Raw genomic sequence first — 6,655 nt, 5'->3', positions numbered from 1 at the left:
GGGGGGGACACCCATGATTGATCCCACAATGGCCAATCACTGTGGCTAATTGCTGCAGCCGCATCTGGGAGTGGCTGCGGCCAATCACTGCAGCCACATCTGGGAGTGGCTGGCAATCGTCCGGTCCTTGCAGGGGGGGCACCAACACTCCCACCTGCCCCCCGCTGCCCATCACTTAAGTGGCAAGTGCAGCCAGTCAGGGGGTGCACAGGTGCTCTCAGGGGATGTACGTGCATCCCTGCGTACCCCCTATGTGTCGCCACTGCTTATAAGCACACTTTAGTTGACTTAAAGTTACACAACTCCAGGGCAGGTTTATCTCTGATCCATGTTGCCCAGCTCATTCCATTAATGTGTGGCCACTCCCCATAGATGAGCCACACAAGTTGCAGTCCTTCACTATCCCAGAACATGGTATCCCCTCCCCCACCATCCTGTGTGGACAAACTTTCCACCCCCTGAAATCTACTGTCTAGGGGGTGGTTCTGGCACCAAGTCAACTCCTCCTCTGACCCCCAGAGGCGTGATCTTCCCACCTCCAGGGGTGCAAACCCATGCAAACAGCCTGCAGAGCACATGCCAGCTAGCCAAGTCACAGGACACAGATGGGTCCAGGAGTGGGGTCTATGGGGGAGGCAGTCAGGAAACAAGCAGCTCCCTGAAAAGTACCTTCCCTCACCACTCCCAACTCTCAGAAAAATCTGGGACATACAAAGAACGCTTCTTTTTATTTCATCTTTCAGTAGCTGACTTCCTTTATTTTACCACCCTTCCCCCACCCCCAGTTCCTTTCCACCTCCCATTTAATTATCTCATCCCATTAGCTTTCCACCTCCCAGCTGCAGGCCTCTGCTCACCTGCCCTCTCATGGTTAGTTAGAGATGTGCAGGTGGGGGACAGTCAGAGAAGGTTTTTAGCCTTAAGATGGGGCTGCTCCAAACTCCAACTAACACTAAACCAATCTACATTTCAGCAGCTCAAAGTGCAACATGTAACAAGGCTCTTTTTGTATCACCCATTGTGTGGGACTGAAGATGACTCACATGGCATTGTTTCTTATGCCTGATGTGCCAACAAAAACACCTTAAGGAAATAAAAACCAGACAGGACATAACAAACATCAAATAAACAATAAAATACAGTGAGTTTTCAGAAGAATAATCTGTGCATATTCATGAAACTTGGCAATGCCACTGAGAAACAAGGTTGTAAGACTGCTCATAGGACTGATTAAACTCAAATGAGCCACAAAAGTGACATGTTTAATTTCTAGTAGAGAGCTTTAATCTGTTTTACTCAACCTCTCAGTGCCATCCATATTCCATCACAGATGCCCCAAAAGGAACACATATTTGCTTCAAGGCAAGAAGTACACATTGCGATCTCAGCTACATTTGGCTTTCAAGAGCTGAAGAAGACATCAATACAAAGATAGTCCTGAAGTACTTAGGGGGAGAGGAAAAGATAGAAAGATACCCAGCCACATGTAGAAGAAAGTCCTCCTTGGATGCTTGAGAGAGGTGATGGTAACCCATCAAAAAACAGAAAGTAAAAATAAACACAGAGTCTCTGGGCCAACATTTAAAATATGAATAATCTACCAGTACATTAATGATACTTTTCTAAGTGATATAGTGTCAATTTTCAGTTAAATTTGCAATTTTCCACTCTGTGGTTTTTATCACACACTAGCTTTCGCTGTTATATTACCCAGAACTATACGATGATATCTGCCTATCTACTGCCTATATTTCTGTTTAATTTAATATGACCAAGAATACTAAAGCTAGATTTGCACATGGGCAATTGGACAAAACACATGTTGCATTTAGTCTCTTCTAAAATGCATGTTATATTTTGCCCAGTCCTCAAAGGATAAAAGAACAAAGTGCTCGCCTCTACCCTGGGGTCTTAAAAAAGAGGCTAGACAGCCACCTAGCTTGGGTCATTTGACCCCAGCACCTTTTCCTGCCCATGGCAGAGGGTCAGACTAGATGATCTGCTCAGGACCCTTCCAACCGTACCGACTATGAAACTATAAAAGATACAAACAAGTATCTTTCCACCAATCCTTCTCTCTCTTCTGGATAGCAGCCCAGTATAGTCTTATTCTTTGAAATTCTGGACAGCAAGTTCTGGAGAACTCTAATGTGGGCAGCAGCACAGAAACTACTTAGAAACAGAGAGAAACAGGATGAAGGCAGGATGATTACCCTATCCTCCTTCATACTGCCCACTATAGTTGAGAAAAGATAACAGGAAAGAAATTGCTCTCCCCTTGCGGGTGGCATCACAGTTTGAACAAACTCTGTGTTGGAGCCTATAGAAAGCTACCCTTCCTTGGAGAACACAAGGAGAAATCATGAAGATTCTCCAACATCCTTTGTTTGGGAGGTTGGATTTGCCCTCAGGGAAAGGCATGAAGGACTCCTCAAAACCTCACAGTAGGCCAAGGCCATCCATGCTAAGACTGTGTGTAACAGCCAGATGCTCTCTGTCTACACTGTCCTGGTCTGTGCCAGAGGAGCTAAAAAGAAAATGTAAAAACTGCTTGAAACGTGTTCCCCTTTCTGAACATGTTCTTTTGAAGCAGAGTTAGAGTTAGGGTTAGGGCTGTCTCTCTCATTAAAGCCTCACTATGGATCCCAAGCTACCAGGTCCTGGTAAGGTTGTGAAGAACAAGCTGGAAAGCCATCTGAATCCCAATTCCATGGGGAATGAGGAAGATATTGGCATATCTTCATATGTGAGTTTAAGGGAAGAAATGGGGGTGAAGCAGCCTGGTTCTCTTTCTGACCTTTTCATGGGAGTCACGGGATTTGAATCCCACAATGTCGCTGGTAAAGAGAGAAGTGTCCTTTTAAACTGTTTAAGAGCTCTTACTAGGATTTTTCTTAAGGAAGTACAAAATAAAAATCACACGTTTACAAGCCTTGTTAACAGTGGTGTTCTTTCTTACGGGGTTTGACTTTCTTCCTCCCCTTCACAGCAGTCTGTGTTTACATGGAATTGTGATTTGGCTGCCAGTTAGCTTCCAGGTAGGGTTTAAGTTGCTGGTGCAGACATCTAAAGCACCGGACAGTTCAGGATATTGTTGACTGAGATGCACCTCTCCCCTCCCAGAGGCTTAGGATACACCATGAGGTTGCTATAGTTTTAATTACCATGATAGTATTCATTTGACCAGGCTTCCATGGGTGGATCCAGGATTCGGTAAAGCAGGGGTTCAGCACAGACCATTGTGGGTGATAGGGGCAAGGCACAGCTGGGGCCCCCAGGCCAGTGAGAGATACTGGGGGCTGGGAGAAGATGCAGAAAGAAGGGCCTTGGCCCCTGCCAGCAGTGTCACAAGCATGGAGCAGAGCCCTAGAACTGCTCCTCTCACCTCATGGGAACTTATAAGCAGAGGGGCGGTTGTAAGGAGCAGCTGCCCAAGGTACCAAACATGGAGTAGCGGATGGGTTCATCATTCCTGCACCTGCTCCCTGCTTGCTTCCCCACCCACAAGTTTCCCTACTGGCTGGGAGCAGGTACTGGAAAGAGGAACCCACCCCTGTCCTTGTCCCATGCAGCTGTTCCCTGTGACAAACAGCTTTGGGGCTCATCCTATCCCTGCATCAAAGTGGTAGTGGTAGGAATGGGTTTCTTCTTCCAGCACAGAAGGAACAGAGTGGCAGGGAGCAGGTGGAGAAAGAAGAAACCTGTCTGCTGTTATCAATCCCCAGCTGAGTCCAGCATCCTCTCAAGCTTCTCCCTGCAGCTGGACTGGGGCAGGAATCATTCTGTGGCTGCCCCCATCACTGGGTCAGCTGGGGACAGTGGTAGCAGTAGGCAAGTCCTTCTTTCCTGTTTCTGCTTCATGCCCAGTCCCCTGGTATCTCCCAGTGGCTTAGGAGCTCCATCTGCAGGGAGAGGCTGCACAGGGTACCAGACTTGAACAACAACAACAGCAGAGGTAGCAGAAGGGGGATCAACCACATCACTGCACCTCATCCCATCACTGGATCCACCCCAACAGGCTTCCTGATGTAGATCTAGCTTTACAAGCAAAAGAAGAATTTCTAATGCCAAATTACACCTACTGCTCCAAACAGCAGAAGCTCTACTGGCAAAATTGCATCCACATTATAGGGTGTTAGTATGGCTATGTCAGCTCCAGGGTTCTTTTTTTATACTTCTAGCTAACATAGCTATAATAGTACAACACTTTCATGTAGAAAAATCCATCACTGCTGCCATCATTGACCTCAGTGAAAGAACATCATGATGTAAAGGGAATTGTGCTCTTGGCACAGTATTTTCTATGAAAAGTCTTTGAGAAATTTGCCCTCCACTCCTGTCCAACAGCTTATCAACCTGTAGGGTAAGCTGAACTTCTAAATGGATTTTTATCCCTTAACCAAACTAAGTAGGGGGGAGAAATTATTATTCAGGTACGTGTTCTGATGGACATTTTACCTGGTCTGATTTTGCTGGTTGTATTAGGAACTGAAGCTGGAGGATAACCAGAGGTAAGTAAGAAGGCTTATTTTGAAAGGAGAAAAGTGAAGGGGAAAAGGGGAGGAAAAAAACAGAAAGATGAGATTCTGTCAGCAAAAATACTCTCCACAAGAAAAATGATCACACATTGGAAGCTATTAAAATAAAGAATACTATAGCTAAAATGACTGGATAAATTCCTGGATAAGACGGATGGCTACTTCTATGCCATTAACTACAATAGAACAGGTAAGGTTTATTTTTCAAGAGTCAGTGAATTAAATGCCAGAAAAACTTTTTTTCTGATGAAAACATAACTAAAAAGAACCCAGATATATATCCCATAATCCCATGTGGATATATATAATACCTAAAATGCTCTGGGATGACTTTTTAAAGCTCATCTGTGCCATCCACCAGATTTGAGAGTTCATTTCCTATTATGTTGACACCTTTGGACTGGAGCAGTGAAATAAGAATAAAAGAATGTTTCCAGACAAGCACAATGGGTTCCTCCCCTTATTCTGGGAGCTTCCACAATAGAAATAATATACGGCTTCTTAAAATACTGCTAGCACAAAGTCAAATCCCAGCTCTCTGTCTGTGGGTTCAGAACATAAGTGCACATTTTTATAATCTTGCAGAGCAGTCACAGAAAGCAATGCAAAGGAACAGGACTTAATAGAACTCATCTAGGGTATTGCAGCAATAGGGTTGGTAACTGCAGTGTTAAGCAGGAAAGAAGGGGAAGCAAAGCTACAGATATTGGGTCTGTCACTTAAGGAAACCATCAGGCAACCTCCCTTCTTTGCTGACAACATGATAATAATCATGGCCTCTTGGTCTATGCGAGACCTGCAACACACATGTCCTTGCCACTGATTTCACTTGGTAAAGGGCTGGATTTTAGCAGCAGAAAATATTAAATCCCTTTGGCCCCCAATTAAACCCCCCTATATAAGGCATGTGTGCTTTGTTCTTGGGGCTAGTATCCGACTCGTGTGGAAAACAACCAAGAAATCCTTTAATTCATGGCTGTTGTCTTGCTTAAAAGAATATAAATGTCCCTCCATTAAGGCAGGCAGTTTCATAATCACTTAACAGAATTTTAATTTGTGATGTTACTTAAAACTGTTCTACAGTTTTACAGCCTTTTCAGTACAATTTACAATGCATACAGTACATAAAATCTATGACTGCTCTTTATGAACCAATACAGCTTTTGCTTATTCTTCAAGTATCATTGAATTTCAACTTGTACTGATATTATTACTCAAGTCTATTTTATTAAGCTTTTGCTTTGCATGATGAAATGAAAGAAACATACCCTCAGGAGTTTACTGTCTAAAAGGCTGATGATCGCAAACCCATTGTCAGGGGTCGTCTTAAATCACAGAGTAACTAAACAGTTTTCATGGGTTGGTTGTGGTATAAATAGTAAATTCTGTGGATATTTTCTGGATGTGCTCATACACGATATACAACAAAAGAAATACTATATAGAGTTGTACAAAAAGTTTAGAAAGACTGATTTATGCTTACCTTAATAAAAACCATCCATTAAGGTAGGTGCAGGGAGGAGGGAAAAGGGGCAGCCACCATCGTGTGTGTAGCTGGAGCCAGGCAAAGCAGCCCTCAGCAAGGTGGCTGCTGCCCTGCCAGCCAGCACTTTTCCCACCCCTTGGGGGGGCTCCAAGCCCAAGCTGCAGTGGCAGTAAGGACTGCTGGCTCCCACTGGGGAGCCAGGATTTTATTTTTATTAAGTTTTTACTTTTTTTAGTTGATTTTGCAGATGATCCCATATTTTGCATTTTCCACAAAGTCCACAGAATCACTAACTGAGTAGACCCTTACCCATTGTCCTAGAGAGGAAAACTCCCATTGATTTCAATAAGTTTGGGATCAGACAGTAAGTAAATCTGACACTGTACTGCCTATTAAAAATGATGAGCCGTTTTCAGGCCAGTATGTCCTTTTTAAACAAGCTCCTATAACGAAGTACAAAATAGAAAGCCCATGATTACAAGCACTTCTTGCAGATAATATACTTTACCTTCAGAGACAGGATGGAACAATGGAACAATTGTTGATGGAACAATGGAAGGAAACAAAAGCCTTCAATGAGTTGGTAAACCCTAGTGAGCAAGGCAAGGTATTGTTCTGTTTTAATTATCTA

At 43.8% G+C, this 6,655-nt stretch overlaps 1 long non-coding RNA gene across 3 annotated transcripts in view; it reads right to left on the bottom strand.

Moving 5' to 3' along the window:
* Positions 1-6,136, bottom strand: part of LOC109316868 — a 37,256-nt gene extending 31,120 nt beyond the window's left edge. For all 3 annotated transcript variants that reach the window (XR_002102934.1, XR_002102935.1, XR_002102936.1), the window contains exon 1: positions 6,022-6,136. This is a non-coding gene — a long non-coding RNA (uncharacterized LOC109316868). The remainder of the gene's footprint in view (positions 1-6,021) is intronic.
* Between the last annotated feature and the right edge of the window lie 519 nt (positions 6,137-6,655).

Source organism: Crocodylus porosus, unplaced genomic scaffold (assembly GCF_001723895.1).
Source record: "Crocodylus porosus isolate Cpor-Errol unplaced genomic scaffold, CroPor_comp1, whole genome shotgun sequence".
Taxonomy (NCBI): Eukaryota; Metazoa; Chordata; order Crocodylia; family Crocodylidae; genus Crocodylus; species Crocodylus porosus.
The sequence above is the reverse complement of the archived record's forward strand: the minus strand, read 5'-3'. Positions and strand labels throughout refer to the sequence as shown.